Source organism: Alosa pseudoharengus, unplaced genomic scaffold (assembly GCF_046254945.1).
Source record: "Alosa pseudoharengus isolate Yale_2024_CS ecotype anadromous, Long Island Sound unplaced genomic scaffold, YU_APseudo_1.1 YU_APseudo_1.1_scf_20, whole genome shotgun sequence".
Taxonomy (NCBI): domain Eukaryota; kingdom Metazoa; phylum Chordata; class Actinopteri; order Clupeiformes; family Clupeidae; genus Alosa; species Alosa pseudoharengus.
Genome location: NW_027468664.1, coordinates 36895754 through 36908817, shown reverse-complemented (window position 1 = coordinate 36908817; position 13064 = coordinate 36895754). Strand labels below are relative to the sequence as shown.

The 13064-nt window shown below is 46.7% G+C and overlaps 23 non-coding genes across 23 annotated transcripts; all 23 read right to left on the bottom strand.

Moving 5' to 3' along the window:
* Positions 1–112: 112 nt before the first annotated feature.
* LOC143137383 (U5 spliceosomal RNA) lies at positions 113–227 on the bottom strand. The gene has a single exon (XR_012989944.1). It is a non-coding gene; the product is annotated as a U5 spliceosomal RNA (small nuclear RNA).
* Positions 228–794: 567 nt separating this feature from the next.
* LOC143136942 (5S ribosomal RNA) lies at positions 795–913 on the bottom strand. Its single transcript, XR_012989536.1, has one exon. It is a non-coding gene; the product is annotated as a 5S ribosomal RNA (ribosomal RNA).
* Positions 914–1278: 365 nt separating this feature from the next.
* LOC143137321 (U5 spliceosomal RNA) lies at positions 1279–1393 on the bottom strand. Its single transcript, XR_012989885.1, has one exon. It is a non-coding gene; the product is annotated as a U5 spliceosomal RNA (small nuclear RNA).
* A 567-nt stretch (positions 1394–1960) lies between these two features.
* LOC143136941 (5S ribosomal RNA) lies at positions 1961–2079 on the bottom strand. Its single transcript, XR_012989535.1, has one exon. It is a non-coding gene; the product is annotated as a 5S ribosomal RNA (ribosomal RNA).
* A 365-nt stretch (positions 2080–2444) lies between these two features.
* On the bottom strand, positions 2445–2559 carry LOC143137320 (U5 spliceosomal RNA). The gene has a single exon (XR_012989884.1). It is a non-coding gene; the product is annotated as a U5 spliceosomal RNA (small nuclear RNA).
* A 567-nt stretch (positions 2560–3126) lies between these two features.
* LOC143136940 (5S ribosomal RNA) lies at positions 3127–3245 on the bottom strand. Its single transcript, XR_012989534.1, has one exon. It is a non-coding gene; the product is annotated as a 5S ribosomal RNA (ribosomal RNA).
* Positions 3246–3610: 365 nt separating this feature from the next.
* Positions 3611–3725, bottom strand: LOC143137275 (U5 spliceosomal RNA). Its single transcript, XR_012989841.1, has one exon. It is a non-coding gene; the product is annotated as a U5 spliceosomal RNA (small nuclear RNA).
* A 567-nt stretch (positions 3726–4292) lies between these two features.
* LOC143136939 (5S ribosomal RNA) lies at positions 4293–4411 on the bottom strand. Its single transcript, XR_012989533.1, has one exon. It is a non-coding gene; the product is annotated as a 5S ribosomal RNA (ribosomal RNA).
* A 365-nt stretch (positions 4412–4776) lies between these two features.
* Positions 4777–4891, bottom strand: LOC143137347 (U5 spliceosomal RNA). The gene has a single exon (XR_012989910.1). It is a non-coding gene; the product is annotated as a U5 spliceosomal RNA (small nuclear RNA).
* A 567-nt stretch (positions 4892–5458) lies between these two features.
* LOC143136938 (5S ribosomal RNA) lies at positions 5459–5577 on the bottom strand. The gene has a single exon (XR_012989532.1). It is a non-coding gene; the product is annotated as a 5S ribosomal RNA (ribosomal RNA).
* Positions 5578–5942: 365 nt separating this feature from the next.
* LOC143137345 (U5 spliceosomal RNA) lies at positions 5943–6057 on the bottom strand. Its single transcript, XR_012989909.1, has one exon. It is a non-coding gene; the product is annotated as a U5 spliceosomal RNA (small nuclear RNA).
* A 567-nt stretch (positions 6058–6624) lies between these two features.
* Positions 6625–6743, bottom strand: LOC143136936 (5S ribosomal RNA). The gene has a single exon (XR_012989530.1). It is a non-coding gene; the product is annotated as a 5S ribosomal RNA (ribosomal RNA).
* A 365-nt stretch (positions 6744–7108) lies between these two features.
* LOC143137382 (U5 spliceosomal RNA) lies at positions 7109–7223 on the bottom strand. Its single transcript, XR_012989943.1, has one exon. It is a non-coding gene; the product is annotated as a U5 spliceosomal RNA (small nuclear RNA).
* A 567-nt stretch (positions 7224–7790) lies between these two features.
* Positions 7791–7909, bottom strand: LOC143136935 (5S ribosomal RNA). The gene has a single exon (XR_012989529.1). It is a non-coding gene; the product is annotated as a 5S ribosomal RNA (ribosomal RNA).
* A 365-nt stretch (positions 7910–8274) lies between these two features.
* Positions 8275–8389, bottom strand: LOC143137381 (U5 spliceosomal RNA). Its single transcript, XR_012989942.1, has one exon. It is a non-coding gene; the product is annotated as a U5 spliceosomal RNA (small nuclear RNA).
* A 567-nt stretch (positions 8390–8956) lies between these two features.
* LOC143136934 (5S ribosomal RNA) lies at positions 8957–9075 on the bottom strand. Its single transcript, XR_012989528.1, has one exon. It is a non-coding gene; the product is annotated as a 5S ribosomal RNA (ribosomal RNA).
* A 365-nt stretch (positions 9076–9440) lies between these two features.
* Positions 9441–9555, bottom strand: LOC143137344 (U5 spliceosomal RNA). Its single transcript, XR_012989908.1, has one exon. It is a non-coding gene; the product is annotated as a U5 spliceosomal RNA (small nuclear RNA).
* A 567-nt stretch (positions 9556–10122) lies between these two features.
* LOC143136933 (5S ribosomal RNA) lies at positions 10123–10241 on the bottom strand. The gene has a single exon (XR_012989527.1). It is a non-coding gene; the product is annotated as a 5S ribosomal RNA (ribosomal RNA).
* Positions 10242–10606: 365 nt separating this feature from the next.
* On the bottom strand, positions 10607–10721 carry LOC143137274 (U5 spliceosomal RNA). Its single transcript, XR_012989840.1, has one exon. It is a non-coding gene; the product is annotated as a U5 spliceosomal RNA (small nuclear RNA).
* Positions 10722–11288: 567 nt separating this feature from the next.
* On the bottom strand, positions 11289–11407 carry LOC143136932 (5S ribosomal RNA). The gene has a single exon (XR_012989526.1). It is a non-coding gene; the product is annotated as a 5S ribosomal RNA (ribosomal RNA).
* Positions 11408–11772: 365 nt separating this feature from the next.
* On the bottom strand, positions 11773–11887 carry LOC143137319 (U5 spliceosomal RNA). Its single transcript, XR_012989883.1, has one exon. It is a non-coding gene; the product is annotated as a U5 spliceosomal RNA (small nuclear RNA).
* Positions 11888–12454: 567 nt separating this feature from the next.
* LOC143136970 (5S ribosomal RNA) lies at positions 12455–12573 on the bottom strand. Its single transcript, XR_012989563.1, has one exon. It is a non-coding gene; the product is annotated as a 5S ribosomal RNA (ribosomal RNA).
* A 365-nt stretch (positions 12574–12938) lies between these two features.
* Positions 12939–13053, bottom strand: LOC143137343 (U5 spliceosomal RNA). Its single transcript, XR_012989907.1, has one exon. It is a non-coding gene; the product is annotated as a U5 spliceosomal RNA (small nuclear RNA).
* Positions 13054–13064: the final 11 nt, after the last annotated feature.

Below are 13064 nucleotides of genomic sequence, written 5' to 3'. Positions count from 1 at the left end.
AACAACAGGCCGTGCGGCCGAGGTGTAAGCTCCTCCCTATCGTTCGTCGCTATCAGCAGTACACGTCGGCGCACAAGCAAAGGGAGGGCGCTTCTTTTTCACAGATCGAGGGACCTCACCGTAAGGTGGGGCATCAAAAAATTCATATCAACTCATAATGGTCCTTTCCACGGAAATATTTAGTAAAAGGCGAAAGATTTATACGATATGAAGAGAACCATGAGTGTTCTGCCAGTCTGGACCATGACTTCAGCTAGCCACCGCCAGCGACACAGGTCACTATCAGAGTTACAGGTAGCCTAAACACCACGCACAGACCTTCAAAGTACTGCTTTACCTTCATGCAAATGTTGAAGTTATCAGCATACGCCTACTCATTTTCAGAAGTGGCCCATGAAAAGTATTTTTTCCCCCTTTTTTTTTTTCTTTTCAAAGGCCAGAAAACCCACAAAGCATGCCTGGAAGCTGCCGTACATTGGCTACTAGACGAGAACCTCTTGGGGGTTTCGTTCATTATTATGCTGGGTTTAATGCGGTTCAGAGTCAGACAATGATGTTTCAGTAGAAGGCTTTAAAAGTTCCTATGGATAGAGTAGATCCTCACTATAGCCTGGTGTTCATATGAAATCACAACAATTTGGTCAAACGCAATATATTTGACAGATTAAATGTGTGACTTATTATGAAGTGAGAGCTGAAAAGAAAATGTTGAAGAGAAAATGGATCAGAGTTTGCGAAAGGTGCCTGTTGACTGCTGCGGCCAGCAGGGGCGCTCTAACAGGCAGAGAGAGAAAAGCTTACAGCACCTGGTATTCCCAGGCGGTCTCCCATCCAAGTACTAACCAGGCCCGACGCTGCTTAGCTTCCGAGATCGGACGAGATCGGGCGTGCTCAGCGTGGTATGGCCGTAAGCAAGTGCACACCGACAAAGTTGACCTGATAAACCTCCAGCAGCCGGGCATAAGAGCTCCCGGTATGATTTCAGGCTTGAGCCACTTACTCATTCAGAAAAAAAGCTGTATCGCGGAATAAAGACACACATGAGGAGGTTGCTATATTTCAGACGGGCATAGGCTACTTGAAGAGAGAGCTCCAAAAGAGAACGAGGAGCAAACTGATCAGAGTTTCAGAAATCTACCTGTCCAAAGAACGTTCGACCACACGTGAACAACAGGCCGTGCGGCCGAGGTGTAAGCTCCTCCCTATCGTTCGTCGCTATCAGCAGTACACGTCGGCGCACAAGCAAAGGGAGGGCGCTTCTTTTTCACAGATCGAGGGACCTCACCGTAAGGTGGGGCATCAAAAAATTCATATCAACTCATAGTGGTCCTTTCCACGGAAATCTTTAGTAAAAGGCGAAAGATTTATACGATATGAAGAGAACCATGAGTGTTCTGCCAGTCTGGACCATGACTTCAGCTAGCCACCGCCAGCGACACAGGTCACTATCAGAGTTACAGGTAGCCTAAACACCACGCACAGACCTTCAAAGTACTGCTTTACCTTCATGCAAATGTTGAAGTTATCAGCATACGCCTACTCATTTTCAGAAGTGGCCCATGAAAAGTATTTTTTCCCCCTTTTTTTTTTTCTTTTCAAAGGCCAGAAAACCCACAAAGCATGCCTGGAAGCTGCCGTACATTGGCTACTAGACGAGAACCTCTTGGGGGTTTCGTTCATTATTATGCTGGGTTTAATGCGGTTCAGAGTCAGACAATGATGTTTCAGTAGAAGGCTTTAAAAGTTCCTATGGATAGAGTAGATCCTCACTATAGCCTGGTGTTCATATGAAATCACAACAATTTGGTCAAACGCAATATATTTGACAGATTAAATGTGTGACTTATTATGAAGTGAGAGCTGAAAAGAAAATGTTGAAGAGAAAATGGATCAGAGTTTGCGAAAGGTGCCTGTTGACTGCTGCGGCCAGCAGGGGCGCTCTAACAGGCAGAGAGAGAAAAGCTTACAGCACCTGGTATTCCCAGGCGGTCTCCCATCCAAGTACTAACCAGGCCCGACGCTGCTTAGCTTCCGAGATCGGACGAGATCGGGCGTGCTCAGCGTGGTATGGCCGTAAGCAAGTGCACACCGACAAAGTTGACCTGATAAACCTCCAGCAGCCGGGCATAAGAGCTCCCGGTATGATTTCAGGCTTGAGCCACTTACTCATTCAGAAAAAAAGCTGTATCGCGGAATAAAGACACACATGAGGAGGTTGCTATATTTCAGACGGGCATAGGCTACTTGAAGAGAGAGCTCCAAAAGAGAACGAGGAGCAAACTGATCAGAGTTTCAGAAATCTACCTGTCCAAAGAACGTTCGACCACACGTGAACAACAGGCCGTGCGGCCGAGGTGTAAGCTCCTCCCTATCGTTCGTCGCTATCAGCAGTACACGTCGGCGCACAAGCAAAGGGAGGGCGCTTCTTTTTCACAGATCGAGGGACCTCACCGTAAGGTGGGGCATCAAAAAATTCATATCAACTCATAGTGGTCCTTTCCACGGAAATCTTTAGTAAAAGGCGAAAGATTTATACGATATGAAGAGAACCATGAGTGTTCTGCCAGTCTGGACCATGACTTCAGCTAGCCACCGCCAGCGACACAGGTCACTATCAGAGTTACAGGTAGCCTAAACACCACGCACAGACCTTCAAAGTACTGCTTTACCTTCATGCAAATGTTGAAGTTATCAGCATACGGCCTACTCATTTTCAGAAGTGGCCCATGAAAAGTATTTTTTCCCCCTTTATTTTTTCTTTTCAAAGGCCAGAAAACCCACAAAGCATGCTGGGAAGCTGCCGTACATTGGCTACTAGACGAGAACCTCTTGGGGGTTTCGTTCATTATTATGCTGGGTTTAATGCGGTTCAGAGTCAGACAATGATGTTTCAGTAAAAGGCTTTAAAAGTTCCTATGGATAGAGTAGATCCTCACTATAGCCTGGTGTTCATATGAAATCACAACAATTTGGTCAAACGCAATATATTTGACAGATTAAATGTGTGACTTATTATGAAGTGAGAGCTGAAAAGAAAATGTTGAAGAGAAAATGGATCAGAGTTTGCGAAAGGTGCCTGTTGACTGCTGCGGCCAGCAGGGGCGCTCTAACAGGCAGAGAGAGAAAAGCTTACAGCACCTGGTATTCCCAGGCGGTCTCCCATCCAAGTACTAACCAGGCCCGACGCTGCTTAGCTTCCGAGATCGGACGAGATCGGGCGTGCTCAGCGTGGTATGGCCGTAAGCAAGTGCACACCGACAAAGTTGACCTGATAAACCTCCAGCAGCCGGGCATAAGAGCTCCCGGTATGATTTCAGGCTTGAGCCACTTACTCATTCAGAAAAAAAGCTGTATCGCGGAATAAAGACACACATGAGGAGGTTGCTATATTTCAGACGGGCATAGGCTACTTGAAGAGAGAGCTCCAAAAGAGAACGAGGACCAAACTGATCAGAGTTTCAGAAATCTACCTGTCCAAAGAACGTTCGACCACACGTGAACAACAGGCCGTGCGGCCGAGGTGTAAGCTCCTCCCTATCGTTCGTCGCTATCAGCAGTACACGTCGGCGCACAAGCAAAGGGAGGGCGCTTCTTTTTCACAGATCGAGGGACCTCACCGTAAGGTGGGGCATCAAAAAATTCATATCAACTCATAATGGTCCTTTCCACGGAAATCTTTAGTAAAAGGCGAAAGATTTATACGATATGAAGAGAACCATGAGTGTTCTGCCAGTCTGGACCATGACTTCAGCTAGCCACCGCCAGCGACACAGGTCACTATCAGAGTTACAGGTAGCCTAAACACCACGCACAGACCTTCAAAGTACTGCTTTACCTTCATGCAAATGTTGAAGTTATCAGCATACGCCTACTCATTTTCAGAAGTGGCCCATGAAAAGTATTTTTTCCCCCTTTTTTTTTTTCTTTTCAAAGGCCAGAAAACCCACAAAGCATGCCTGGAAGCTGCCGTACATTGGCTACTAGACGAGAACCTCTTGGGGGTTTCGTTCATTATTATGCTGGGTTTAATGCGGTTCAGAGTCAGACAATGATGTTTCAGTAGAAGGCTTTAAAAGTTCCTATGGATAGAGTAGATCCTCACTATAGCCTGGTGTTCATATGAAATCACAACAATTTGGTCAAACGCAATATATTTGACAGATTAAATGTGTGACTTATTATGAAGTGAGAGCTGAAAAGAAAATGTTGAAGAGAAAATGGATCAGAGTTTGCGAAAGGTGCCTGTTGACTGCTGCGGCCAGCAGGGGCGCTCTAACAGGCAGAGAGAGAAAAGCTTACAGCACCTGGTATTCCCAGGCGGTCTCCCATCCAAGTACTAACCAGGCCCGACGCTGCTTAGCTTCCGAGATCGGACGAGATCGGGCGTGCTCAGCGTGGTATGGCCGTAAGCAAGTGCACACCGACAAAGTTGACCTGATAAACCTCCAGCAGCCGGGCATAAGAGCTCCCGGTATGATTTCAGGCTTGAGCCACTTACTCATTCAGAAAAAAAGCTGTATCGCGGAATAAAGACACACATGAGGAGGTTGCTATATTTCAGACGGGCATAGGCTACTTGAAGAGAGAGCTCCAAAAGAGAACGAGGACCAAACTGATCAGAGTTTCAGAAATCTACCTGTCCAAAGAACGTTCGACCACACGTGAACAACAGGCCGTGCGGCCGAGGTGTAAGCTCCTCCCTATCGTTCGTCGCTATCAGCAGTACACGTCGGCGCACAAGCAAAGGGAGGGCGCTTCTTTTTCACAGATCGAGGGACCTCACCGTAAGGTGGGGCATCAAAAAATTCATATCAACTCATAGCGGTCCTTTCCACGGAAATCTTTAGTAAAAGGCGAAAGATTTATACGATATGAAGAGAACCATGAGTGTTCTGCCAGTCTGGACCATGACTTCAGCTAGCCACCGCCAGCGACACAGGTCACTATCAGAGTTACAGGTAGCCTAAACACCACGCACAGACCTTCAAAGTACTGCTTTACCTTCATGCAAATGTTGAAGTTATCAGCATACGGCCTACTCATTTTCAGAAGTGGCCCATGAAAAGTATTTTTTCCCCCTTTATTTTTTCTTTTCAAAGGCCAGAAAACCCACAAAGCATGCTGGGAAGCTGCCGTACATTGGCTACTAGACGAGAACCTCTTGGGGGTTTCGTTCATTATTATGCTGGGTTTAATGCGGTTCAGAGTCAGACAATGATGTTTCAGTAAAAGGCTTTAAAAGTTCCTATGGATAGAGTAGATCCTCACTATAGCCTGGTGTTCATATGAAATCACAACAATTTGGTCAAACGCAATATATTTGACAGATTAAATGTGTGACTTATTATGAAGTGAGAGCTGAAAAGAAAATGTTGAAGAGAAAATGGATCAGAGTTTGCGAAAGGTGCCTGTTGACTGCTGCGGCCAGCAGGGGCGCTCTAACAGGCAGAGAGAGAAAAGCTTACAGCACCTGGTATTCCCAGGCGGTCTCCCATCCAAGTACTAACCAGGCCCGACGCTGCTTAGCTTCCGAGATCGGACGAGATCGGGCGTGCTCAGCGTGGTATGGCCGTAAGCAAGTGCACACCGACAAAGTTGACCTGATAAACCTCCAGCAGCCGGGCATAAGAGCTCCCGGTATGATTTCAGGCTTGAGCCACTTACTCATTCAGAAAAAAAGCTGTATCGCGGAATAAAGACACACATGAGGAGGTTGCTATATTTCAGACGGGCATAGGCTACTTGAAGAGAGAGCTCCAAAAGAGAACGAGGACCAAACTGATCAGAGTTTCAGAAATCTACCTGTCCAAAGAACGTTCGACCACACGTGAACAACAGGCCGTGCGGCCGAGGTGTAAGCTCCTCCCTATCGTTCGTCGCTATCAGCAGTACACGTCGGCGCACAAGCAAAGGGAGGGCGCTTCTTTTTCACAGATCGAGGGACCTCACCGTAAGGTGGGGCATCAAAAAATTCATATCAACTCATAGCGGTCCTTTCCACGGAAATCTTTAGTAAAAGGCGAAAGATTTATACGATATGAAGAGAACCATGAGTGTTCTGCCAGTCTGGACCATGACTTCAGCTAGCCACCGCCAGCGACACAGGTCACTATCAGAGTTACAGGTAGCCTAAACACCACGCACAGACCTTCAAAGTACTGCTTTACCTTCATGCAAATGTTGAAGTTATCAGCATACGCCTACTCATTTTCAGAAGTGGCCCATGAAAAGTATTTTTTCCCCCTTTTTTTTTTTCTTTTCAAAGGCCAGAAAACCCACAAAGCATGCCTGGAAGCTGCCGTACATTGGCTACTAGACGAGAACCTCTTGGGGGTTTCGTTCATTATTATGCTGGGTTTAATGCGGTTCAGAGTCAGACAATGATGTTTCAGTAGAAGGCTTTAAAAGTTCCTATGGATAGAGTAGATCCTCACTATAGCCTGGTGTTCATATGAAATCACAACAATTTGGTCAAACGCAATATATTTGACAGATTAAATGTGTGACTTATTATGAAGTGAGAGCTGAAAAGAAAATGTTGAAGAGAAAATGGATCAGAGTTTGCGAAAGGTGCCTGTTGACTGCTGCGGCCAGCAGGGGCGCTCTAACAGGCAGAGAGAGAAAAGCTTACAGCACCTGGTATTCCCAGGCGGTCTCCCATCCAAGTACTAACCAGGCCCGACGCTGCTTAGCTTCCGAGATCGGACGAGATCGGGCGTGCTCAGCGTGGTATGGCCGTAAGCAAGTGCACACCGACAAAGTTGACCTGATAAACCTCCAGCAGCCGGGCATAAGAGCTCCCGGTATGATTTCAGGCTTGAGCCACTTACTCATTCAGAAAAAAAGCTGTATCGCGGAATAAAGACACACATGAGGAGGTTGCTATATTTCAGACGGGCATAGGCTACTTGAAGAGAGAGCTCCAAAAGAGAACGAGGACCAAACTGATCAGAGTTTCAGAAATCTACCTGTCCAAAGAACGTTCGACCACACGTGAACAACAGGCCGTGCGGCCGAGGTGTAAGCTCCTCCCTATCGTTCGTCGCTATCAGCAGTACACGTCGGCGCACAAGCAAAGGGAGGGCGCTTCTTTTTCACAGATCGAGGGACTTCACCGTAAGGTGGGGCATCAAAAAATTCATATCAACTCATAGCGGTCCTTTCCACGGAAATCTTTAGTAAAAGGCAAAAGATTTATACGATATGAAGAGAACCATGAGTGTTCTGCCAGTCTGGACCATGACTTCAGCTAGCCACCGCCAGCGACACAGGTCACTATCAGAGTTACAGGTAGCCTAAACACCACGCACAGACCTTCAAAGTACTGCTTTACCTTCATGCAAATGTTGAAGTTATCAGCATACGGCCTACTCATTTTCAGAAGTGGCCCATGAAAAGTATTTTTTCCCCCTTTATTTTTTCTTTTCAAAGGCCAGAAAACCCACAAAGCATGCTGGGAAGCTGCCGTACATTGGCTACTAGACGAGAACCTCTTGGGGGTTTCGTTCATTATTATGCTGGGTTTAATGCGGTTCAGAGTCAGACAATGATGTTTCAGTAAAAGGCTTTAAAAGTTCCTATGGATAGAGTAGATCCTCACTATAGCCTGGTGTTCATATGAAATCACAACAATTTGGTCAAACGCAATATATTTGACAGATTAAATGTGTGACTTATTATGAAGTGAGAGCTGAAAAGAAAATGTTGAAGAGAAAATGGATCAGAGTTTGCGAAAGGTGCCTGTTGACTGCTGCGGCCAGCAGGGGCGCTCTAACAGGCAGAGAGAGAAAAGCTTACAGCACCTGGTATTCCCAGGCGGTCTCCCATCCAAGTACTAACCAGGCCCGACGCTGCTTAGCTTCCGAGATCGGACGAGATCGGGCGTGCTCAGCGTGGTATGGCCGTAAGCAAGTGCACACCGACAAAGTTGACCTGATAAACCTCCAGCAGCCGGGCATAAGAGCTCCCGGTATGATTTCAGGCTTGAGCCACTTACTCATTCAGAAAAAAAGCTGTATCGCGGAATAAAGACACACATGAGGAGGTTGCTATATTTCAGACGGGCATAGGCTACTTGAAGAGAGAGCTCCAAAAGAGAACGAGGACCAAACTGATCAGAGTTTCAGAAATCTACCTGTCCAAAGAACGTTCGACCACACGTGAACAACAGGCCGTGCGGCCGAGGTGTAAGCTCCTCCCTATCGTTCGTCGCTATCAGCAGTACACGTCGGCGCACAAGCAAAGGGAGGGCGCTTCTTTTTCACAGATCGAGGGACTTCACCGTAAGGTGGGGCATCAAAAAATTCATATCAACTCATAGCGGTCCTTTCCACGGAAATCTTTAGTAAAAGGCAAAAGATTTATACGATATGAAGAGAACCATGAGTGTTCTGCCAGTCTGGACCATGACTTCAGCTAGCCACCGCCAGCGACACAGGTCACTATCAGAGTTACAGGTAGCCTAAACACCACGCACAGACCTTCAAAGTACTGCTTTACCTTCATGCAAATGTTGAAGTTATCAGCATACGCCTACTCATTTTCAGAAGTGGCCCATGAAAAGTATTTTTTCCCCCTTTTTTTTTTTCTTTTCAAAGGCCAGAAAACCCACAAAGCATGCCTGGAAGCTGCCGTACATTGGCTACTAGACGAGAACCTCTTGGGGGTTTCGTTCATTATTATGCTGGGTTTAATGCGGTTCAGAGTCAGACAATGATGTTTCAGTAGAAGGCTTTAAAAGTTCCTATGGATAGAGTAGATCCTCACTATAGCCTGGTGTTCATATGAAATCACAACAATTTGGTCAAACGCAATATATTTGACAGATTAAATGTGTGACTTATTATGAAGTGAGAGCTGAAAAGAAAATGTTGAAGAGAAAATGGATCAGAGTTTGCGAAAGGTGCCTGTTGACTGCTGCGGCCAGCAGGGGCGCTCTAACAGGCAGAGAGAGAAAAGCTTACAGCACCTGGTATTCCCAGGCGGTCTCCCATCCAAGTACTAACCAGGCCCGACGCTGCTTAGCTTCCGAGATCGGACGAGATCGGGCGTGCTCAGCGTGGTATGGCCGTAAGCAAGTGCACACCGACAAAGTTGACCTGATAAACCTCCAGCAGCCGGGCATAAGAGCTCCCGGTATGATTTCAGGCTTGAGCCACTTACTCATTCAGAAAAAAAGCTGTATCGCGGAATAAAGACACACATGAGGAGGTTGCTATATTTCAGACGGGCATAGGCTACTTGAAGAGAGAGCTCCAAAAGAGAACGAGGACCAAACTGATCAGAGTTTCAGAAATCTACCTGTCCAAAGAACGTTCGACCACACGTGAACAACAGGCCGTGCGGCCGAGGTGTAAGCTCCTCCCTATCGTTCGTCGCTATCAGCAGTACACGTCGGCGCACAAGCAAAGGGAGGGCGCTTCTTTTTCACAGATCGAGGGACCTCACCGTAAGGTGGGGCATCAAAAAATTCATATCAACTCATAGCGGTCCTTTCCACGGAAATCTTTAGTAAAAGGCGAAAGATTTATACGATATGAAGAGAACCATGAGTGTTCTGCCAGTCTGGACCATGACTTCAGCTAGCCACCGCCAGCGACACAGGTCACTATCAGAGTTACAGGTAGCCTAAACACCACGCACAGACCTTCAAAGTACTGCTTTACCTTCATGCAAATGTTGAAGTTATCAGCATACGGCCTACTCATTTTCAGAAGTGGCCCATGAAAAGTATTTTTTCCCCCTTTATTTTTTCTTTTCAAAGGCCAGAAAACCCACAAAGCATGCTGGGAAGCTGCCGTACATTGGCTACTAGACGAGAACCTCTTGGGGGTTTCGTTCATTATTATGCTGGGTTTAATGCGGTTCAGAGTCAGACAATGATGTTTCAGTAAAAGGCTTTAAAAGTTCCTATGGATAGAGTAGATCCTCACTATAGCCTGGTGTTCATATGAAATCACAACAATTTGGTCAAACGCAATATATTTGACAGATTAAATGTGTGACTTATTATGAAGTGAGAGCTGAAAAGAAAATGTTGAAGAGAAAATGGATCAGAGTTTGCGAAAGGTGCCTGTTGACTGCTGCGGCCAGCAGGGGCGCTCTAACAGGCAGAGAGAGAAAAGCTTACAGCACCTGGTATTCCCAGGCGGTCTCCCATCCAAGTACTAACCAGGCCCGACGCTGCTTAGCTTCCGAGATCGGACGAGATCGGGCGTGCTCAGCGTGGTATGGCCGTAAGCAAGTGCACACCGACAAAGTTGACCTGATAAACCTCCAGCAGCCGGGCATAAGAGCTCCCGGTATGATTTCAGGCTTGAGCCACTTACTCATTCAGAAAAAAAGCTGTATCGCGGAATAAAGACACACATGAGGAGGTTGCTATATTTCAGACGGGCATAGGCTACTTGAAGAGAGAGCTCCAAAAGAGAACGAGGACCAAACTGATCAGAGTTTCAGAAATCTACCTGTCCAAAGAACGTTCGACCACACGTGAACAACAGGCCGTGCGGCCGAGGTGTAAGCTCCTCCCTATCGTTCGTCGCTATCAGCAGTACACGTCGGCGCACAAGCAAAGGGAGGGCGCTTCTTTTTCACAGATCGAGGGACCTCACCGTAAGGTGGGGCATCAAAAAATTCATATCAACTCATAATGGTCCTTTCCACGGAAATCTTTAGTAAAAGGCGAAAGATTTATACGATATGAAGAGAACCATGAGTGTTCTGCCAGTCTGGACCATGACTTCAGCTAGCCACCGCCAGCGACACAGGTCACTATCAGAGTTACAGGTAGCCTAAACACCACGCACAGACCTTCAAAGTACTGCTTTACCTTCATGCAAATGTTGAAGTTATCAGCATACGCCTACTCATTTTCAGAAGTGGCCCATGAAAAGTATTTTTTCCCCCTTTTTTTTTTTCTTTTCAAAGGCCAGAAAACCCACAAAGCATGCCTGGAAGCTGCCGTACATTGGCTACTAGACGAGAACCTCTTGGGGGTTTCGTTCATTATTATGCTGGGTTTAATGCGGTTCAGAGTCAGACAATGATGTTTCAGTAGAAGGCTTTAAAAGTTCCTATGGATAGAGTAGATCCTCACTATAGCCTGGTGTTCATATGAAATCACAACAATTTGGTCAAACGCAATATATTTGACAGATTAAATGTGTGACTTATTATGAAGTGAGAGCTGAAAAGAAAATGTTGAAGAGAAAATGGATCAGAGTTTGCGAAAGGTGCCTGTTGACTGCTGCGGCCAGCAGGGGCGCTCTAACAGGCAGAGAGAGAAAAGCTTACAGCACCTGGTATTCCCAGGCGGTCTCCCATCCAAGTACTAACCAGGCCCGACGCTGCTTAGCTTCCGAGATCGGACGAGATCGGGCGTGCTCAGCGTGGTATGGCCGTAAGCAAGTGCACACCGACAAAGTTGACCTGATAAACCTCCAGCAGCCGGGCATAAGAGCTCCCGGTATGATTTCAGGCTTGAGCCACTTACTCATTCAGAAAAAAAGCTGTATCGCGGAATAAAGACACACATGAGGAGGTTGCTATATTTCAGACGGGCATAGGCTACTTGAAGAGAGAGCTCCAAAAGAGAACGAGGACCAAACTGATCAGAGTTTCAGAAATCTACCTGTCCAAAGAACGTTCGACCACACGTGAACAACAGGCCGTGCGGCCGAGGTGTAAGCTCCTCCCTATCGTTCGTCGCTATCAGCAGTACACGTCGGCGCACAAGCAAAGGGAGGGCGCTTCTTTTTCACAGATCGAGGGACCTCACCGTAAGGTGGGGCATCAAAAAATTCATATCAACTCATAGTGGTCCTTTCCACGGAAATCTTTAGTAAAAGGCGAAAGATTTATACGATATGAAGAGAACCATGAGTGTTCTGCCAGTCTGGACCATGACTTCAGCTAGCCACCGCCAGCGACACAGGTCACTATCAGAGTTACAGGTAGCCTAAACACCACGCACAGACCTTCAAAGTACTGCTTTACCTTCATGCAAATGTTGAAGTTATCAGCATACGGCCTACTCATTTTCAGAAGTGGCCCATGAAAAGTATTTTTTCCCCCTTTATTTTTTCTTTTCAAAGGCCAGAAAACCCACAAAGCATGCTGGGAAGCTGCCGTACATTGGCTACTAGACGAGAACCTCTTGGGGGTTTCGTTCATTATTATGCTGGGTTTAATGCGGTTCAGAGTCAGACAATGATGTTTCAGTAAAAGGCTTTAAAAGTTCCTATGGATAGAGTAGATCCTCACTATAGCCTGGTGTTCATATGAAATCACAACAATTTGGTCAAACGCAATATATTTGACAGATTAAATGTGTGACTTATTATGAAGTGAGAGCTGAAAAGAAAATGTTGAAGAGAAAATGGATCAGAGTTTGCGAAAGGTGCCTGTTGACTGCTGCGGCCAACAGGGGCGCTCTAACAGGCAGAGAGAGAAAAGCTTACAGCACCTGGTATTCCCAGGCGGTCTCCCATCCAAGTACTAACCAGGCCCGACGCTGCTTAGCTTCCGAGATCGGACGAGATCAGGCGTGCTCAGCGTGGTATGGCCATAAGCAAGTGCACACCGACAAAGTTGACCTGATAAACCTCCAGCAGCCGGGCATAAGAGCTCCCGGTATGATTTCAGGCTTGAGCCACTTACTCATTCAGAAAAAAAGCTGTATCGCGGAATAAAGACACACATGAGGAGGTTGCTATATTTCAGACGGGCATAGGCTACTTGAAGAGAGAGCTCCAAAAGAGAACGAGGACCAAACTGATCAGAGTTTCAGAAATCTACCTGTCCAAAGAACGTTCGACCACACGTGAACAACAGGCCGTGCGGCCGAGGTGTAAGCTCCTCCCTATCGTTCGTCGCTATCAGCAGTACACGTCGGCGCACAAGCAAAGGGAGGGCGCTTCTTTTTCACAGATCGAGGGACCTCACCGTAAGGTGGGGCATCAAAAAATTCATATCAACTCATAGCGGTCCTTTCCACGGAAATCTTTAGTAAAAGGCGAAAGATTTATACGATATGAAGAGAACCATGAGTGTTCTGCCAGTCT